We start from the raw sequence: 22,020 nt of genomic DNA on the forward strand, positions 1-22,020 counted from the left end.
TTTTCTTCCTGTCTCTCTTTTATTTTTTAACTAAAACCTATATTACTTTTCTTTAAGGAAGTCTACGGTTTTATTAGAAGCACAGAACTCAATCTGCTAACCAGCTAAGGTATATATGCAGGTATATCATGTAGCATGATTAAGCTATGTAAGTCACTTGGAAAGACTGGAATCAACCAAAAAGACTGAGGTCTGTGCCACCCTGGGGCACTGTGGGAAGGACAGCCTACCTTATCCCTTCATCTGTTCAGGAGAAATTGTACTGTACCATGGAACTGTTTTCATTAGATGATGATGGCTTTTCCACAGAGCCCGATAAGGAACTGCATTTTGCTAGAGCAGGGATGGATTCTAAAGAAAAATCTGAGATAGGTAGATAATAGTCTTCATTGTGATAATACATACACATCCCTTGAAACTCAAATTCATTAGACCCCACCTTATGCTACTTCAGAAGCCAGTGTCTCATTTTTTCATGTAGTCCAACTTTAAGACTGAGTAGCAATAATATACAATGTCCTCTTAACCTTAGTCAGATATCCCAGCGCAGATATCAGTTTTCACACTCTGCGTTAAATAGGCCTGCTATGCCTATGAAATGTTATTTACTCCAACAGCCATATGCACTAGCTAGGATTAAATAACATTGCATCTGCTCAGGAGATATACCGTTTTCAATAGGTCCTAAAGCCAGCTATGGCTGGGCAAGGTTGGCAGTCTCCATCAAATTCCAAGAGGCATCTTTACTGCAGGAAGTCCTTCCCTTGGGAGCTATTCCTCACTGGCAAGAGACACCTGTTATCACATGTGTGCCTTTAACAGTCATGTAGCTTTTTCCAGCTTCATTCCTTGGGGCAAATTCAGGCCTGGTGTTGCTCATCTGCCTGGGATAAATATGGCTCTGTAGCTGGAACAGGGCATACCAAAGGTTCAAATAGTGAGTGATATTGTGAAGTATTACATTGATTTTCAGGTAATTATAAAACGATGAATATATGCTACAAGTTATCTTTTTTGGGTAACTACCATCTGCAGAAAAGATAAAATATGAATTTTCCTCCACAGATGATGCAGCATCCTCCTCCCTTCCATTAATGTGATTCCCTTAATGTGCTGCCACTTTTAGACTCTTCTCCCAAGCCTCCATTACCCGTTGAGCTGCTGCTGGGAATTACTGGCTTTTCTGTATTCTACAGAGCTCCCTAGGGCTGGTCGCTCAATATTTCTGCTGAGAGTAAAAATATCAAAAAATGAGTTTTTGCTAGTGCAAAAGCACCTCCAGGAATAACTTAAGAAGAATGGTCAGAATTTTAAAACTGGATGCCTAAAGTGCGGCTTCTAAATGCATATATTGGCACCTAGATATAAGTGGCCTGATTTCCAAAAGAGATGAGCACTTCTAAGTCAGTGGGAGCTGCAACTTTCCAAAAATATTGAAAATTTAGCTACTTTTATTCCAGTACCTCAGGGATTTAAAGACCTAACTTTAGGCACCCAGGCTTGAAAAAATTAGCCAGTGCTCACTGCTTTACAGTACACAAAAACCATGATAGTCTGTTCTCATTCATCCTACTGTAGCTTTAAGTTCCAGAGGAAGAGAGTTTTAGTACTGTAGTTTCTCATAAAACAGGTTGAGCATTAACAACCTGATATTTTGCAAGAGCAAGGATCAACCTTTTTGGTGGATATCCATATGTTTCCTAGTGCCCTTGTTCATCTTCATCTGAAGGGTTATCCTCAGGCAGGCAGAATTATCACATGAATTGTTACGCTCTGATTTATAATCTGTTCTTTAACTGTAGCACTCTGAGGGTCAAATTGAAAGGTGAGTGAACTGCAGAGATTCTAACCTGCTGTAACACATCACCTTCTGCCCCCCTCATCCTGTGTCTAAATTGGCTTAAGCTGGCATTACTTCCACTGAGCGGGCTCAGAAGATGGTGCAAATTGTAGCAACTTTGAAACTCCTTCAGATTATTATCTGAATTTTGCTCAGAATGTTTGTGGCCACATTTACTTATTATGCTCAATAGACTTTGCCATCTATTGTGTACCTGTCTTAGGCAGACTGTGAGCCAGATTCACTGACGCTGGCAAAAAGCCCATTTCAATGGCATCTCTCTGCATGAGAGAGAGGATTCCCCTTGGAATGACAACTTTAATTCCCACTTGTGATCCCATAATCAGTGGGAATATGCCGACATAGCTCAGCCCTGGCTCCCTAGACCTCCCTACTCCCCAGCCAATGTTGCCCACTTTTTGTGGGTGGTAATGCTGCACTATTATAAATGTGAAGAGAAGGCTGGAGCTGCTTCACATACTTCATACAAACTCCACCACAGTGAACTTTATGATTGAGATCCCATATCAATACAGGCTGAATATGGGCCTGTGTTGTTAAACACTGCAAAGATGGCTGCATTTCAGTTGTGAGTGAAAGGCTACTTGTCTTTGTCTGGAACACCCATAGGGAAAAAATGGTGGGTGCTCAGCACTCATCAGCAGCCCCCCTCTCAGCTCCTTCTCCTCCTCCCCAGCACCTCCCACCCACTGGCAGCCCTGCCAATCAGCGCCTCCTCTCCCTCCCAGCACCCACCATGGATCAGCTATTTAGCAGAGTGGCGGAGGTGCTGTGGGTAGGGGGAAGAGTGAGGGCGTGCTCAGGGGAGGGGCAGAACAGGGTGGGAAGAGGCGGTGCAGGGGGGAACAGGAAGAGGGGGTGTGGTGGGGGCAGGAAGGCGGGGGTGGAGGCTTGGGGGAAGGGGTGGAGTGGGGTGGGCTTGGTGGAGTGGGGGTGGGGCCTGGGGTGGAGCAGGGGTCGAGTACATCCCTCCCCCCCCCCCCAAGAAAGGACAAATTTGGCACCTTTGGTAGGAAATAAATTCAGCCTGCATGCAGATGTCCTTTTTTTTTTTTTTTGGTGCATATATTCAAGCTGTACAGAACAAAGGTGCACACTGAAATATCTGCAGGCCAAACCAGTTTTAATTCTGAAACTACTTCATGATCATATATCATTAACTGGGGACTCTGGAACTGCAAAGGTTATAATTACATAGCCTAACTTTATGGCCTACTCTACTTACGATTTTATGCAGTATCACAAAGGGCTGCTATGAATCTTTTCCCTCTTAAAAAAAAGACAGGCAAATATTTCAATCCCTTAATATATTATGTGGTAGATGTCATGAATAATTCAAAAAGTGTGACAATGTGTTAGCAAAATCAATATTTCAAGTTGCATAATACACCACTTTCTTAATTACAGTCCAGCACTACTTTCACACATTGATAATCACATGCATACTATCAATTACTTAAATAAAACAACAATAATCTTTCAGTGAGGAAGAAATATCATGGTTCTGTACAGTTCCTCTTTCTCACCCTTCTTTGTAGTTAATGGAAAGCAAATTAATAGAGTGTCCTAAATAAAATATAGTGTCGTTGTGTTAAACATCTATTTACAGCTGATTCCTCTATTCCTATGCAAAAGACTGCATCAGAAAAACACAGCAGCAAATACTGCTTCACTGCTACTTTGCATGTCCCCGTACTATGTGCATGTATGCATCTCAGTAACACCTTTCAATGAGATGTTCCATTCCAGGGCCTCACTGAAAGCCCACTGAACTGAATGGAAAGACTCCCACTGAAATTGTTGGGTTTTTGGATCAGACTCCAAGGAAATGAGAGTTCTGAACATGCCTATTAATGGAGTGTGTTTCCTGGATGTACCCTGTGTGTCATTCAACATTTACAGGGCCGGGTTTGGGCATAATGGATCTAGAAGCAAAACATGTCCACAGAATCCAAATCTGTGCACACAAATGGGTAGTTGAATATGCTACTGCCTAATTTTCATGTGCAATTAACCTTTTGCATGCACAACCACGCGTGTTGGGTTTTGGAGAGCAAGGGAGGGGTGCAGCAAATATGGGCTCGATTCACAAAAGGACATAAAAAGAAAAGAAGTACTTGTGGCACCTAAGAGACTAACCAATTTATTTGAGCATAAGCTTTCGTGAGCTACAGCTCACTTCATCGGATGCTCACTTCATTAGTCTCTTAGGTGCCACAAGTACTCCTTTTCTTTTTGCGAATACAGACTAACACGGCTGTTACTCTGAAACCTGACAAAAGGACATAGGGGCCTAACTGCCATTTTAGGCACCTAAAACCCAGAATCAGGCCCAATTGGGATTTACAAAGCTCTTGCTCAGTTGCTCTAAATTCTGTAGGCACCTAAAGTCACTGGGCACCTAAATTTCTGGAGTCAAAATTCCTGAGGCACTTACGTTTCTGCCTCTGGGCATGCACACTGCATTCCCACAGCAGGCATCCAGACACCTAAACCCAGAACAATGCCCAAACCAGGAGAAGACAGATGTTCCTCTGTCTAAGTTGCTGGCAGGGCCTGATATGGTAAGTGTGCTCAGACCTCGCCTACCAAATCTGATTCCTGTAAGCAAGCTTGCATATAACGGGCAGCAGGGGAAAGCGCAACTCTCTAATAACTTTTAACCCAGTGGTTAGGGTGCTCACCTGGGATATGGAATACCTCCCCGCACTTTAAGTTCCCTCTCTGCCTGAGGAGGAGAAGGGATTTGAACTTGAAGCTGCTGCCTCTTGGGTGCATGCCCTAACTACTTGGCAATGGGATATTCTGATGTGGAGCTCCCTGCCTGCCTTGGCTCCATGCTGCTCCCAGAAGCGGCCAGCATGTCCAGCCTCTAGGCAGAGGCGCGGCCAGACAGTTCTGCATGGTGCACACTGTGCGTGCCCACCGGCGCCGCCCCCACAGCTCTGGGCAATGGGAGCTGCGGAGCCAGCACTGGGGGCAGGGGCAGCACGCGGAGCTTCCCTGATCCCCCCTGCGCTTAGCGGCCGCAGGAACATACCGGCCACGTCCGGGGGCTGCGCAGAGCCAGGCAGGCAAGGAGCCTGCCTTAGCCCCGGGCTCCTGCTGCACCACCAACCAGACTTTTAACGGCCCAGTCAGCAGTGCAGACTGGAGCCGCCAGGGTCCCTTTTCGACCCAGCATTCCGGGTCAAAAACCGGACGCCTGGCAATGCTACACTCCCACCCTAACTGTGCATTTCAAGGCAGTTCACCCAGGACAAAGAAATGTTGGAGCCTAAACCTCTTCTCTGTATTTCCAGTGGTGATGTGGAACCCACACCCACTTTGGACACGGGGGGTACTATATTGGATGCTTCACAAGTATGATGGTACTAATGGCTCCAAACACTATTCCTAACATCTCCTGGATTAAACCACTCTAACACACATCCGGCAGAAAGGAATCATTACTGGGCCTGTGATATAACCAATCGGTAGGCTCAGGAGGAAGTTATTAAAGGAGCAACAGCTTGAAAATAGGTGAGGCCTTTAATTTAGGGATTATTTCAGGTGTAACAGTTCCTAACATGGAGGCTGCAGGACAGTGAGCTGCAGTACGTGAGGAGGTGATGGCTGTGGGCCTGCCTTTACTTTTTGGTTGTGGGGGAGAGAATTCCATTTCCCAGGACTGACTCATTAGAGTCCAGGCAGCTCCATTCCTCCCCCTCCATTAGCCAGGTGGTCTGGTTCCCTTGACTAATCCATTATTTTCAGGCTAACTCTGAAGGGGAGCTGGCTTAATTTAATGTCAAGCTTTCTGCTGACACTTTCACTGAAAGTATGAAACAGCTGACTCCCTACCCTTACCTCCTGGAATAAGACAGACATTCTTACATGGAAGATTTTATTCAGTCACATTGTGCAAAAAGGAATCTTGCATCACATTTCTAATGTACTTCTCAACTCACTACTGTCAGTTACTAGGGGGAAGGTTTTAAGGTTTTACACAGAGGGCTTTTCACTGGAAATAGGATTGTGAAATAGACGGGGCCATTCCCTTTTGTGTTCTTACTATATACTCAGTTCAATATAATGAAGTATATACAACTCAGGATTTTTAAAATAACGTGTGTTAAATACCAAATAAGATTTGGAGAAATACAGGCAGGACTGTTGTGGCATAAGGGCTGGTTATTTCAGTTGTACTGAAAGATGTGTGCACTAGCTATTTGGAGCCATCTAGTGATACTTTAATTGCATGCAATTTAACTAAAATAACTTGTTTTCCAAATATTGTATCTTATTGGGGGTGGGGGTTCTTTGTTTTACTCTCTTTTCCGCTTCTCTTCCTCTGCCCTGGCTATTCTTATTTCTTTCAGCTACCAAGAAACTAAACATTCAGACTGAGCCAAACTAATCCCTGGTGAAACTCCACGGAAATCAGTGTCTGAATTCAGGCAGTCTCCTTGCTAGGGTTAGACCAGAAATAAATATGGAGATTTCTGTAAGAGGAAATCTCAAAGCAGCAATAGCGAGTATAGTAGAACCATTGAGTAATTAAGACAGAACTGTCAATGTTTTTTCCTACATGGCCAACCAGTTCACAGAAGGGCACTCATAGGCACTGTTTGCGGTGTTGTTAAATGTGGGTTCTTTTGGTAAAAGCAGCTCTGATTTCCATGATTTCCATGGAACTGATTTCCATGTTTCAGACTACAAGGGAGAGGAAACAAACATTAGGAGATGAGACAGCCGCAATGAACAGGATCAGTTCAAAGTACAAGTATATAAATTAGGTAGATTACATTATGCAATAGAAGTGACATTCATGGATGTGAGGGGGAAGAGGTTATCATGAACAAATTTCTGGAAGGCTGGTGAAATATGTGTAAAATGGAAGGCTCAGGAAGTAGGATTTTGTTGAAAGAATGTCATAGACCTAGAAGAAAAGAGAGAATTCAAAGAGTCAGGTATCCAAATAAGTACAGAGAGGCTGTTTCAGGTGGAGGGATCAGCATGGAAGAAGAAGGAGAGATAGGGATACAAGCAGTAAGAACATTAAAATTTCTAGGTGTAAGCAGTGTCAGGATGAGCTCCACCCTGACATCTGGTGGTGAGTTGTGGCAAGTTGTGGAAAAGAACTTCAGGGGCCAATCTCAGTTGCATAGGCACACCCACCCCGCCTAGCATGAGGCCATAGCTGCCCAAATGGTCACTTTGGCTGCTGTGGGATCCCCAGTGTCTCTGTTATTGGGGCAGGAAGAATAACTTGTTATTACCCTGATTATGGGAACTGTGCTGGGAACTGTACTTGGCCTTTTGTTATGATGGAGGGATTCACCATCAACTAAGTAGCACTCGCTAGGCAAGGGTCATGGGTTCCAAAACTCTGTGCATTGAGAGAGGCTGGGGACATGGACTTGGTGGCATGGGCCCCTTGGTGAGGGCCTTACATGCTAATTGCACTTCCTCCTCTCTCCACTGTGGAATATCAGAGCTAATTTTGATTCCATTAGGAGTCTAGTTACAGGCTGCTGAGCTCACTTTGGGCCAAGGGTGCACCAGCACTGAGGCTCCCCTACTACAAGCTGAATTCACCAAAGAGCTGAACTGACTAAGAGCTGAAATCACTGAGTGTTGTGTTAAGTAGTAGGGGAGATTGAAGATATATTGTGGAGCAGTTTGCGGGACGGCTGGAGTGCCTTGTGGACAGGCTGGTGGAGCAGTTTGTGGGACGGCGGGAGCTGCTGGTGGGCAGCTGAGCCGACTGAAGCAGTTCGTGGGGTGGCTGGCGGAGCGGAGCGAAGGCCTATGGAGCTGTGGGGTGGTCAGCTTCAGATCATGTAAGGTGCCCCTTACCTCTCTTCCCCCTCCACCCCCCACATCTCCACCCAGGTTGGGAGGTAAAGCTCTGCAGATAAACTTTCGAACTCTGGGGCTCCCCTGACCAGGGAAAGAGACTTTTGGGTCATTGGACTTTTGGGACTTTGGGTGATTTGAGGTTGCTGGACTCAAGAACCAAAGAGAAAGAGCATGCCCCAATTTGCTTGGGGTGGGTTTTTGCTCATGGGTTGTTACGAATCCTGTTGGTGGTGTTTCCCCAACATAATGCCACATTGTTTCTCTCTGTTATTAAAAGGCTTTTGCTACACTCAGACTATGTGCTTGCGAGAGGGGAAGTATTGCCTCTTGGAGGCGCCCAGCGGGGGTGGTATATATTTGTCCCAGGTCACTGGGTGGGGGCTCGAGCCGGTTTGCATTGTGTTATTGGAATGAATCCCCTAGATATTGAACCCGGCCCTTGTTGCTGCCAACTCTGACGGGCAGAAGGGTTACATAGGAATAGAATAGAAAATATGAGACAATACAGCCAGGAAGATGGAAAAGAGTGCCAGTCAATGGAGCATCTCAAAAAATGAAGGGAGAGAATGTGCACTAGATTCTGGAATGGACAGGAAGGCCTTGAAAATATTTGAGGCTAGAATATTTATATGCCTGCTTTTTGGTACTGGGTGATGGGAGGGAAGTGGAGGAGAGCTAAGTGCTTATCCTAATGTAGCTGCAATGGAAGCTCCCAAAAATCCATGCAGAGAAATGAGACTGCAAGATCCAGAAGATCAAGACCCCAAATGGTTAAAGATGAAAAAGTATTAGGGAAAAATTAAGCATGATCACGTTATCTATACACAAAGGAGAGAAAGTATTTCTCCATAAACATGTACTGTATTACCAATACAGTATAATAAAAAGTTGTGTAAACACAGTAATGAAATACGTTATGTATAATTATCAGATTAGATAAAAGTAATAAAATAAATACAAGAGAAGAGGCAGAGGAACAGTTAGCTGGGGAATAAAGAGAGGACAGTTCTGTGGGTCTGAGTTGGATTCTCAGTTCTGTCCCAGGCTTCCTGTGTGACTTTGGGTGTGACATTTAACCACTATATGAATCAGCTTCCCCATCCATAAAAACAATACCCTCCTGCTATTGGTGTTTTGAAATTAAATTAATCAATGTTTATAAATTGAGTGGAGACCCTTAGAGTGAAGGTATTACCCAGATGTAGTATATTATTATTCTATAGGTAAGGAAAGCATTATCTCTGTGGACTTGATCATGTGAGGGTTGGGGTGGAAACAAATTAAAGAACTTCAGAGTGGTGTTTAAGGCAAGTGAGTTCAATAAACATTAGGTCAGATCAGACACTACAGCAAAGCCAACTTTAGAAGAAAGAAGTAGGCTAAGTAATTCAGTTGCCATTGATCATCATATGGTCAATCTGGTTCTTATCTCTGCCATTTGGAGAATACCATGTCAGCTTGTGGATTTCACGATGTTGGAATAGGGTTCTGACGATGACTAGATCATTCATATTACAGAAATCAACCAGCCTTTCTCCGTTTTCATTCATGGTGCCACACCCATTGCTCTGTCATTGTTTCTCTTGTCCTTACCAACCTTGGCATTCAGGTCTCCCATGATGATAGTTATGTCGTGGCATAGTTCTCTCTCTTTAACTCCACCTGTAATATAAGATAGAATTTGTCCTTTGCTTTTCATCATGTCAGAGCACTGAATCAGAGTAATATTATTGCATTTCCCTTTCTCTCTGGCTCTCATAAGTCTGCTGCTGATGGACTTCCGTCCAAGCAGGGAATGCTCCACTCCCTTCTTCAAAAGGATGGCAACACCCTCATGGTGTTGTCCATTATCCCATCCCGAAGACAGCAAAGCTTCTCCCGAGGCTATTGTTAATCTTCCTGATCCCGTCCATCTGCTTTTGCTGACTCCCAGGATATGTAAGCGGTAGCTTCTCATCTCTGCTGTGACCTGAGTTAGCTTCCCTGTTTTGTACATTGTCCGTATGTTCAAAAAACCAAGTACGGTTTTTGTCTTGGTGTTGAGCCTTCAGTCTTCATGCCAGTGGCTTCCTTTTGACTTTCGCCACTGGCAGTCATACAGGTCAGTGACTCCTGAAGGCCATCAACCACAGTAATGGTTGATATGTCTGCTGCTGTTTCTGTAACATATTTTGTTTTTTAGGGGACAGGGTTGTTAACCCTGTGCCTAACCCCCAACCTGGAGGACCAGGATGTCTGTTTTGTATCTGGCTGCTCCCCCACAGACCAATCCAGCATGGTTGAACCTGCCAGGAGGAAAAAGCCCCCACCTACAGAGACTGGGGATTATTAGAGCTATCCTGCCATGACAAGGAACGGACACCAGAGGACACTTTTTTGCTTTAAGTGCTGCTTAATGCTTGGTTTCAGGGCCAAATGCATCTCTAGATTCCAGAAATGGTTGGCACCTTTAATGAGTTGGCAAATAGTTTGTTTTACGAAGGAACCTTAGAAATCATTAGAAATTAAAGGTGTTTTAGTATCCGCACCACCTCAGCTTTTGTTGCAGAATTTCATACCTGGATGAAGTCTGGATAGTGCTTTACAAGGATTGAGAATGTAAATTGGTTTCAGCTCCAAACTGAGCAGCCATTTTAGGAAGACTTATTGAGCACTCAGGAAGTCAGAGATGTTGACTCTACACACTTTGAATGCTATTGTGTATCAAAGTAAAAGTAATTCAAAAATGTTTGCAATGTAATTATTCACACCCAAATACCATGGTAAGATAAGGAGCACATGACACCAGGAGAGCACTTTGCCTTCTGCTTTATACCTAATATTACAAGTATGGCTCAAACTCATCCCCATGTGATATACTGCACAATGCCCTAGGCCGTTTCATTAAGAGCAAAATGAAAGACATGTTCCAATGGTTTCAGCAATTTTTGTTAGTAATAATTCCCCTGTGTGACCACACAGTAGACATGAAGTTAATAGTATTCTTTCCATGCAGGATTCAGTCCTCCTCCAGGATATGCAGGACTGCTTGCTGCCCTGAAACAGGACACTTGTCTAGCACTTATGCTCAGTATGTGGGCTACTGAGCGGAGAAAGGGCTAATTCCACATGCTGTACTACAGTGATGTCCATCATGTGGCTCTGGAAGCTCAAAATTATGGCCCTCAAGGGCAACTGTATTAAGAAGAAAATTTGTATTTGAATATGAATTGGAGATCTCGCCCCTAAGCTGTGCCCTGTGGTTTTTAAACTAAAATGGCTGAATCAGCTCTGTCACCATAGAGAGGAGGTGGGGCACCAGCTGTCTCCCCGAGGTTCCTCCCACCACATTCTCTACAGCCTCAGGGGCAGCTGTCGTGTGAGCTGGGTGCTCATGAGCAGCTGCTTTTCCTTTGCTGCTACAGCTGCTCCTCTGCCAGATTGGTTGTTCCCCATAATTATTTGAACCCCTGGTCCAGTAGCTCCTTCCCTTAGGCTGGGGAAGGGGTCTTCAGACACGGGTGGGCTTGCACCCCTAGCTTTCAGTAGGTGCTCCTCTGCTGGCTGCCCACTGCATCTAAAGGGAGGGAGGGAAGAGTACCTCTGGCTGCTCTGTTTCCCTGCCAGCCTGTGGGATTCCCCAGGGAGAGCTGACTTGACTGTCTCTGCCTGAACACATGGAGACTATCTAGTGAAGGATGGTTCCCCTCCTGCATAAAGCCATCCAGGGCATCCTAGGAGAGAGGAGAGGAGATGCTGAGAACCAGCCTCCAGTTATAGCCCCCTGATTCTCTCCTGCAGACCTGGCACAGGTTAGAGCACCGTGTGGATTGCTCTAACTTCCGCAATCTGGCTATGGTACCCACAGCAGAGCACAATGGGAGCAGAAGAGGCCAGATAATCTGCTTGTAAGTATTAATTTTGGCATTTTGGGGGTAATATGTTTTACCATCAGGCTTAAAAGGTTGCACACCCTTGCTGTATTACGTGGTGAAGGGCCACAATCTACATCATGCTGTGATGAGAAAAAGTAGGCATGTTTGTAGTGCAGAGCAGGGGAGGTGAATACTCAACCAGTGACACTCTGTTTGCCCTTTGTCAAAAGTGTCTGTTATGCACCCACTTGGGAGTCCAGAAATTGTGTCTAGCAAAAAGGTCTGTCAGTTTTGTAACTTTGAATTAAAGAGTCAAATGGCTTTTTAGTGGCATTATTTAAAACAAAAACAAAACCAATTGGTCCTTAGAACTTTACATATTTACACACACACAGATAGATAAATAGAAAATACATATTTTCTTTTCCTTAACATCCCTTCCACACTACTCTTTTTTTTACATCTTACATTCCCTTTATACATTTGAGGCAGTTAAGTTCCAATAGAACCCCCTTCTGTTCTTTTAGCAAACTTGACTAAATGTCCAGTCAAATGATTTTAATCAGATAGTTTATTTTTGCCTGGCTAATTTACAGACATTGCTTTGGAAAAGGGCCCATTTTTTCCTTCAGAATGGCTGCAAAGAAACCAAGAATGCTCTTTCTCTAACACTTTTCCTTTTTAACATTTTCACAAAGTTTAGCTGCTTAATTCCCTCCAGCCTCTGCAGAGTTAACTTTTTCACTCTCTTTTTGCATTCCTGGAGTGCCTCTTTCACTATTTTCAGCTGGCTTTGGGTATTTGTAGCCAGCACCTTCAATTGTCTGCTTCCTTTTCTGTTCGTTCCTTTTCCTCTTTACATGAAGACAAACGGAGGTAAGAATCTTTACATGCCTCCCACAATAACCACATTGCTGCTGCATCTCTTTTGGCAGCATTAGAAGGTTTGTATATGAGGATATACTGAGCTAATCTATCCTCTAGGTCTGAAATAGTGCAGACATCAGCTAGGGCTTGTTTAGTCCAAGGACTGTGCCCAAATTTTTGGAGGATTTGTTTAAAAGGTGTAATTTAACAAAAGGTGAGGTTGGAGTTCCTTCTGACTCCATTCCTCCCTCTGGTACTGGCTTACCCTGTTTTCTTTTAAACATGGATATTTCAATCTCTTTGTCACTCCTGGTATTACTTAGCAAGTGACACAGCCTAGATTCTGAAATCATAGCTTAATCTATGCGTTTTTCCCCTGCTACCTTCTCGGAGGCCAGCAGGTCTGGCTAACCTAGTAGAAATGCCTACCTCAATAGAGCTGGCGGTGTGCACATCAATATTTACAATAACTGAGGTTTTTACCAATATTCCCCCTTTTGCAATTCTCCACCAAAATGTTATACCAATAAAAATAAAAACCAGCAGGATCTTATTAAAGGGGAAAAGGCAAAATAGCACATTTATTGTGAATACAGAAAGAATCATAGTAAGCAATTAGTTATAGCTATGACATTCCATTCAATTTCATATTTATTCACACATTCATTCATACAAACACACACACACAGGTTCTGCAAGGTTGTTATCAAGAGTTACCAGCCTTAGAGTTGCTCACGCCAAGCCACTGGCCAGGTGGCCTGGACATGAGGAGGGAGCAGGGCCTTGTCAGATGTACATCTGATGCTCCTAGAAGTTGGTTTGCAGAATCAGACCCCAAAGTTCTCACTTTCTAGAGTCCATTTTTATAGGAATTTCTTCCTATGCCAGTCTATGGGAATTGCTTCATCATGCTGTTGCTAAATCAATCAGCAGATAGCACGTTCCTGACGGCTCCGTGCTGCTAGATGTTACCTTGTTCTTTGGTTCTCCCATTCTTGAGGCTGTTGGGTGATTCCAGGCTGCCCTCCGGGGGTCCTCTGGTTATTTCCACTTGACGCCTTCTTCAGCCGATGGACACTGGATTCTTAGAATCATAGAATATCAGGGTTGGAAGAGACCTCAGGAGATCATCTAGTCCAACCCCCTGCTCAAAGCAGGACCAATCCCCAATTTTTTAGATCCCTAAATGGCCCCCTCAAGTATTGAACTCACAAACCTGGGTTTAGAGGGCCAATGCTCAAACCACTGACCTATCCCTTAGGCTGGCACCTCCTTGATCATTCAGTTATTAACCACACCAAGCATCCATCCACATACATCCTCTATCTCTATTTTAATCACAATTGTTAATACAACAAAAGGGCGGGGAGTCTCTGGGTGCTGTTTCTGTTGTTACAGAGTGTCGCTTTGAGTCTCTCTCTGTGTGAATTGCTTTGAGAACAGACTCTGTCTTAGAAAGTACTAACGCAATTAGCAGCTTGCAAGTTTCACATATAGAGGGAGAGAAACAGTACCAAAAACCAAGAGACCTCTTAATTAGTAATACCCTGGAATTTAAACTATGGGGAATCAAACTCATTTGTGATTTTAATACAGAACTTCTTTAATATGATCCAACATGTTGAGCCTTACGCTGGTACCACATGGTCTCCCCCTAACAATTAGTATACAAAATCTCCATCCTTACCTAGAGTCCTTTGCAGCTGCACATTTAGTTGCTGCTCATTTGGCCCTGTGGCATAAATGTACTTTGCTGATTGTGGCTGGTATAGCTGGGAAGTTAGCTTTCTGGTATCTGGTGAGACATTTTTTTTAAACCCAATAGCCATAGGTAACTCGTGGCTCTTGATACTGGGGGGCGTAATCTAAAGGGGAGGACACCTGACCGCTCCATAACTCTCGTCTGCCAGAACACCCCACCTGCACCCAGCTCAGGATTGCCACACTCTCCCTGTCCCACCAGAGTTAGCTGTAGGGTGAAGAGGAGCTCTGTCCTTGTCTCGCTGCATCTCCTCCTCCCCCTCCCCCCGCTCTCCCACCCACCGGCATGTTTGTCCACTCTCCCTAGCAGCCAGGCCCAGGCGGGGAGCAGAACGGAGCCACTGCTTACGTGGCTGAAGCTGGCAGCTCGAGGTTGCTGCGCCTGTAAGAGAGCCTGGCAGGGGCGGTGGCTGGCCCCAGCCCCTTCTTCTTTCCTGCTCAGGCCGGTTGCTGGGGACAGGGGCCAGCGGAGTGAGCTGGAGCCCCCCCTTTCCCCTCCAGCATGTTTCCAGCTTGCTCCGCTCCTGGCCCCAGCAGCTGGCCCCAGACAGGGAGCTGGGGGGGCAGGGAGGCAGGCCGCCGCCCCAGCCAGGCTCCCTCTGAGGCAGTTGATGCACTGCACAGGGCAGCGACCCAGAGCAGCCGGCGTGAGAAGCTGGTTCTGCCCCTTCTGCTCCCTGCTAGAGCCTGGCTGCTAGGGACAACGGCTGAGGACGCTGGGGGGCAGGCACAGTGGGAGAAGGTCAGAGCCCCTCTCCCTCCTCCCCCCCCTCAGCAGGCCAAGCAGAAATCTGGAGGGGCGCTTAACCCCACATGCCCCCCCACCATGCATCATTTATGCCTAGGGTTGCCAACACTCTTGCCCAGTCCCTCCCCATAGGCCCTGCCCATGCCCCACCCCTTCTCGGAGGCCCTGCCCACTCCATCCCCTCCCCTCTGTGGATCGCTGTCCCTACCCTCACTCACTCGCTCATTTTCACTGGGCTGGCTCAGGGATCTGGGGTGCAGGAGGGGGTGAGGGCTCTGTCTGGGGGTGTGGGCTCCAGGGTGGGGCCAGCAATGAGAAGTTCAGAGTGCAGGAGGGGGCTCCAGGCTGAGGTAGGGGGTTGGGATGTGAGAGGGGGTGAGGGCTCCAGCTGGGGGTGCAGGCTTTGGGATGGGGCCAGTGATGAGGGGTTTGGGGTGCAGGAGGGGGCTCCAGGCTGGAGGGGGTGGAGCCAAGGGGTTTGGAGTATGAGAGGGGGCTGTGGACTGAGGCAGGGAGTTGCGGAGGTACAGGCTCTGGACTGGGGGTGCTGGTTCAAGGGTGGGGCCAGAAATGAGGGTTTCAGAGTGTGGGAGGGAGCTCTGGGCTAGGGCAGGGGGTTGGGGTGCGGCGGGGCTGACGGCTCCAGCAGGGGGTGTGGGCTCTGACGTAGGGCAAGGGATGAGGGATTTGGGGTGTAGGAGGGTGCTCTGGGCTGGGATTGAGGGATTCAGAGGGGGATCAGGGCTGGGGCTGGGACTGGCGGTTGGGGCCTGGGAGGGGAGAGGTCAGGGGTGCAGGCTCTGGGCAGCGCTTAACTCAAGCACCTCCCGGATGCAGCGGCATGTCCCCTCTCTGGCTCCTACGTGAAGGCGTGGCCAGGTGGTTTGCGCGCTGCCCCGTCCTCAGGCACCGCCCCTGAAGCTCCCATTGGCCATCGTTCTGCTTGGGGCGAGGGTAGCCCCTGGCTGCCCCTACGCATGGGAGCTGGAGGGGGGACATGCCATGGGAGCCACGTGGTGCGGAAGCTAGCAGGGGCCTGCCAGCCCTGCTGCACAGCACCACCAACCAGACAGTCAATGACCCAGTCAGCAGTGCTGACAGGAGCCACCAGGATCCCTTTTCAACCGGATGTTCCGATTGAAAACCGAACACCTGGTCACCCTAGCTATGCCAATAGCTTCTCAAACATACCAGTTTAAACCAACCAATGGAGAGGTTGGTTTTGACGTTGTGATAAACATCTATGTCCATGCGCTACCCCCTGACATTTGGTGATGGATGTAGAACATACCACATTCAGGGAAAATGAGCATCTCCCCTTTTTTGGGATCCCACCCATAGTACCCGGCTAAGTGTTTGCATATCTGATTTTTCATATGTGGTTGTTTCATGTTTACATCATGCAAACATCAGCACATAACCCTCACCATATAAAGATAGTTCAGAGTTTGCTTCCTACATAGTTCCTGCACAACGATGTAAGCCCCATATTTAATATTATGGGATTCCTGCTTGGGTAGGCCACTTAATCCAGTATTCTGTGCTAAAAACAGATCTTCCTTGAGCTAACTACATGTACATTTTCAAGAAAAATGTCTCCTTTGGTTGTCAAGATATGTTGCTGATCTGGCCTTTTGCATTAGACCCCAGATTGAGCTTAATGTGCAATCCTTAATGCTATTGTGTAATTCGTAACTTCACTCTTGCCCCAGAGGGTGACATGTGCAACATGCTGCATTAGCAGAGGTCACCAAACATTGCAGAGACTACCTTAATCATCAAGTTGATCAAAATAAATCCTCCAGCAAATACATATAGAGTGAGCATGACATAACTGCAGCATAAAGCTCCTTTTTGATTACAGGGATCTTGCTATTATTATCAAAATCTGCAAAGAAAAGACAAACAAATGGAAAAATAGCAGCAATTCATCCTGGAATAAATATGAAAAATGTCCTCCTGTTTTGGTGTCATTGGTGTACATAAGTTTAAGGAAAAGCGTGCCTGGCTCACTACAAAAAGGTCAGCTTTCCAGTGATTTGGCTATAGTGTCCTGACGATGGATGTTGAGGTGCCCAAAGAGAAGATCAGAATTTTTAGCAACAATTCAAAAGTTAGCCCCCAGATTTGAAAAAAAAACCTGAATATTTGTCTCTGTACAAAGCCCTAATATATATTTAATTGCCTAAGTATGATCACATATAATTCTGCTTGTTTCACAAATAGTATGGTCTATAGTAATTTGGGTTTATCTGGGCCCACTTTGAATACATATATGATTTTCTGTGCCTCTGCCCAAGTTTTCTTTTTCAATTTCATAGTTTGTACTGTGGTCTTCTAACAGTTCATCAGTTGGGGTTATATTATCCCATTGATACAGACATATGGTTTAACTCCTACTAGCATGAATGGAAGTTACACACATTTGGTTAAATAAACCCTATATACATTCCAATAATCTGGAGGATTATTTACTCATGATAATTAGTTGTCTTTTTACTATTTTCAATGTGTTCTTGTACTACTCTAATGCAAAAACAAGCTCTTTTTTTAACTGCATCAGTGTGTTTTTTGTTTGTCCTGTATTACAGAATCAATAAAGCTTTTAATCACAAAGAGTCAAATCATGTGAAGTCCTCAGACAGTTTTTATTCAGTTTTTATTTAGGCAAGACTTCCATAAACTTCAGTGTAACCCATGCATGAGAATAGGCTAATGGCTCGGTCCTCTGATGGGTGCTGCATACCCTCATTTCTCATTGACTTAAGAGTGTTCAACATCTTCCAGGATGGGACCCTAAATAAGGACTGGGACCAAAGTGTGTTGTAAATGATGTTGTAGGTAATGAAAAGAATGAATACTAAACCCATGCAAATGAATTATCATTGTTTGCGGTTTTGTGTATATAATTCTTTAACTCTTTTGACTGTGCCACGATATAATTTCTGAGCAATTTTGGTACTTATTAGCAGCATCCTCTATTTAACTGAAGACTGTGCCTTCAAAAATTGTTCATAGTTTTCATTAATCAAAGCATTGTATCAAATATGTTCACATTTCTGTGTCTGTTCCTGTTGACAATTCATGTACAGCAGTCTCCTAGTTCATAACGGATATTCTTTGTTTTTGAATTTATTCACTATTCTATTAAAAAATAAACACAACAAACATACAGAGATAATGAATGAAGCTCTTCAAGCACAGTATTATTTGCTGTAGTAACTCTGTAACCAAGGCTAATTCTACAATAAACGTGGCAAACCAAAAGAACACACAATTTCAGTCCAACACAAACACCAAAGAGCACGTAGACTGGGCATAAATTAAGGCAGAGGTCCCACGCTTGTTCTTTATGAACTCAATGAGAAAACTCCCATTGACTTCAATGGGAGCAGGAGCTGGCCTATATTCTTGAATATTCAAGCAGTGGTGAACTAAGACTCCAGGCACCTAATAGCTTGTGTTACAAGTGGGTAAAAGACCAACAGCTATTGTGTATAGCAGAAATAACAGATCTGGGTATATAGCACATGAAATCAAATCTCAGAGACATGGCCCATGTTCAGTGTTGGCGGAAGCTGACTTCTTGCCTCATGAAGCGTGATGGAAATGCTGACATAGAAGCCGGTGAGGGTTGCAATTAAATGTCTTTTATACTGTTGTTATCTCATCATAACTATAACCTGTGCATGCCAAATGAACAGCCAGGTATGAACTCTTCTGTAGGAGTCATGTCACTGCTTAGGTAATTTTCCTTGATTTGCAATAAAATCTAGGAGCTTAGCTGTTGTAAATCAATGTAGTTCCATTAGCTTCACTGGAACTGACTTACACCATCTGAGTACATGACCCTAGGATTTTATTTAACTCCAACATCATGAAATATTAATTACGCCAAAAAAGGGAATATACTGGCAAGCGAGTCTTTCGTAGTCATTAGAATGTTATTAAATGACATGGATGTACTCAACTAATAGAACTCTCGCTTCTAAATTTAAGTGACTTACACAGGCTATACCCATTCCTTAGGCTTTGTCTACACTAGCACTTTACTCAGCAAAACTTTTTCGCTTAGGGATGTGAAAAAAACACACACACACCCCCGACTGACATAAACTTCACCGACAAACACGCTGGTGCAAACAGTGACAAAGTCAGCAGAAGAGCGTCTCCTGCCAACATAGCTACCGCCGCTCACTGAGGGTGGTTTAACTATGCCAGTCGGAGAGTTCTCTCCCGCCAGCTTAGAGTGACTCCACAGGTGAAACTGCACAGTACAGCTGTACCATTGGAAGGTCCCTAGTGTAGCCATAGCCTTAGGTAGCTCCACTACGTAATGTGTAAAAGGAAACATTTGAAATTACTCAAAGAGCAGAGAACATGGACATAATACTTTAATATGGATGAAACCTCATGTCAGGACCGGCTCGAGGCACCAGCAAAGCAAGCACACGCTTGGGGCAGTACAATTCCAGGGGCGGCATTCCGGCCATCCCCCCCCCCCTTTTTTCGCTTGGACAGTTGCGCTCTTGGAGCTTGGGGTGGCAAAAATCCTAGAGCCGGCCCTGCCTCATGTTATTGTAGTGTGTGAAATGCTCCTGTGTGCAAAGAGCCTGAATGAGGTTGATGTGCCACTTGAGGCACAGGGTGAATTTCACCCATTGAGGAATAACACATGATCTGTGAAATTCAAATAGTGATGTACTAATTTTGTATTGTTTTGAAAAGAGTGAACAAAATTTCATCTTGACTTTTACTAAGAACCTCTGGACCACGATCTAGCCATTAATGATATCTCCAGAACTTCTTGCTAGATTGTTTGTATTCTTGATGGATATATAGTATATTATTAGATGGTTCAGTCCTGCTCCAACTGGGGTCAATAGAAGTATTGTCAAACATTTCTCAGGGAATGGGATTAGGTCAGCAGAAATTTAAAGACACGCAACTGTAATTGTACAAATAGTGACCCACTATAAAGATTCATTCTTGGGTGGTTGTGCACATCATCTCCCTTTAATGTCAATAGGAGTTGAGGGGGCTCAGTGCACTGCAGCATTGTCCAGCGGTTTGAGCACTAGCCTTGGACTTGAGGGAGCTTCGTTCAATTCCCTGCTCCTCCACCACAGCTTGTGTATGACCTTGGGCTAGTCACTCAGGCCCAGATCCTCAGAGGTCAGTGGGAATGAGGTGCTTAAATACTTTTGAGGATCTGGGCCTTCGTCTCTCAGTGTCTTGATTTCCTATCTGTAAAAAGGGGATATTGGCATTTCCTTACCTCACAGGGATTATACATTAAAGATTGTGAGGCATTCAGATACTATGGCGGTCACATAAGTAACTAAGATAGATCAATAGACTCTAAAATAGTGGGCAGTTCTAAATTTTCAAAACCTAGTGTGAAGATAAGATAGCATACTGCAGGATCCGCAACACCATAGCCACCCTGTAGCAGAACAGCAGAGGCTTGTGAAAGAATGTTGGTAATGTCTTTTGAAACATTTTTATAAATGAATATATTTCTATAAACTATGCTGTTGGATGCTATAAAATAACTTACCCTGCAATTTTGAACTCCATTTCACTTTTGGAGCCCACTCTAGACATGTGATTGCTTTAGCCTGAAATCCTACTCATTTATTCTGCTTTATTTAATTTGTATTAGTTGTATGTGAACTTGGAGCTCAGGCCAGCGAAGGATTAATAAAATTTGCTTGATACAGAGTAATAGCCTTGGGGTTTTCACACAGCTCTGCTAATGCTTCTTGTTCCTGGTGTGTCAATCCCTTCTATTTCAGTCCTAGATCTTTTATTTATGCATGCATATATGCATTGGCTAGAGTTTAGGATGAAAATCACCAAACTCATTTTCAGTTCTGACCTGAGCCAGAGTTTATAGAGAGCAGACAGCTGCTGGTGTTTACAATAATTCACCCTTATTTTAATGTTGCTATTAATCACAATCTATCAGTTTTACTTGCACATCATTTTTGGCAATATCCACCTGTCTATTATAAAACGATGTATGTGAAATTATGCATTGTACAAACTCTCTCTGCCTTGCTTCTGTGGAGTTAAACTGGAAGAGAGTGCAAGGAACAGAGCCCATGGAAAACTGTACACTTCTCGTGGGCTTTTGGAATGTGAATAGGCTGAATTCAGTTGACTAAAGCAGTAAGAAAGAAAACAAAACATGGCTTCTGGGAAACCAGCAGAAGGCTCTCTCACCTAACACTTCTCTTTAATATGATACGCTTTTTTCTTCCAGGATCCTACAAACTGTCTCTTACAACAATCAAATGCTTCTGAACTAACCAAACTATTGTTAGTTTGTATAATTCTCTTCTCTTCTCCCCATGAGGAAGCAGAGCTCATACCCTGTATGATGAAGGAAAATACCCAGAATCCCCTGCAATAAATGAAGTACAGCTTACCAAGGAAAGTGCTAGCAGGAACAGTCTCTTAAATGGATATCTGCAGTGACCACTAGTTGACCAGTGAAGGCATGAAATAGCCTTCCAGGACAGTACAGGTCAGGCCAGGTTGAAATAATTATTATCTGAATATTTGTTGATCAAAATGTTTTGCCAACTTTGTGATAAGATGCAGTAGATATTATTGCACCAGTTGGTGACTGTGGGCAGATTCAGGGAAACCCAGTGGTACTTTTAGGTAAGCCTAAGCCTTGTTGCAAGAAAAGGTAATGAGCCCAGTTCATTTTAAAACTTCTGCAGCACAGTACAGAGAAAAACTTTCATCAGTGTGGATGGGGAGTGGGGGGGAAACCAACCAGAAAAAACAGCTCCGTAGAAGAGCATTGGTGTTTTTATACATTTCGAAAAAAAAAGTTTCTCCATGCTGATTTTAAAAGCATAGCATTTCATCCAGTTACTGTTCACTTATCATAGGTTTTATGGTAAATGACTTACAGAATATAACTCAGGTATTTGCTATGTATTTCTTTTCAGTTCACTGACTGATAATACGGCAATTAAAGTGGAATTTTATGTCAGTAAATAAACCCTTTTTGCTTGATTTCCCTTAGCAATAGCAAAAGAGGACAACATATGAATGAGAAATGCTAG

Source organism: Caretta caretta, chromosome 1 (assembly GCF_965140235.1).
Source record: "Caretta caretta isolate rCarCar2 chromosome 1, rCarCar1.hap1, whole genome shotgun sequence".
Lineage (NCBI taxonomy): Eukaryota > Metazoa > Chordata > Testudines > Cheloniidae > Caretta > Caretta caretta.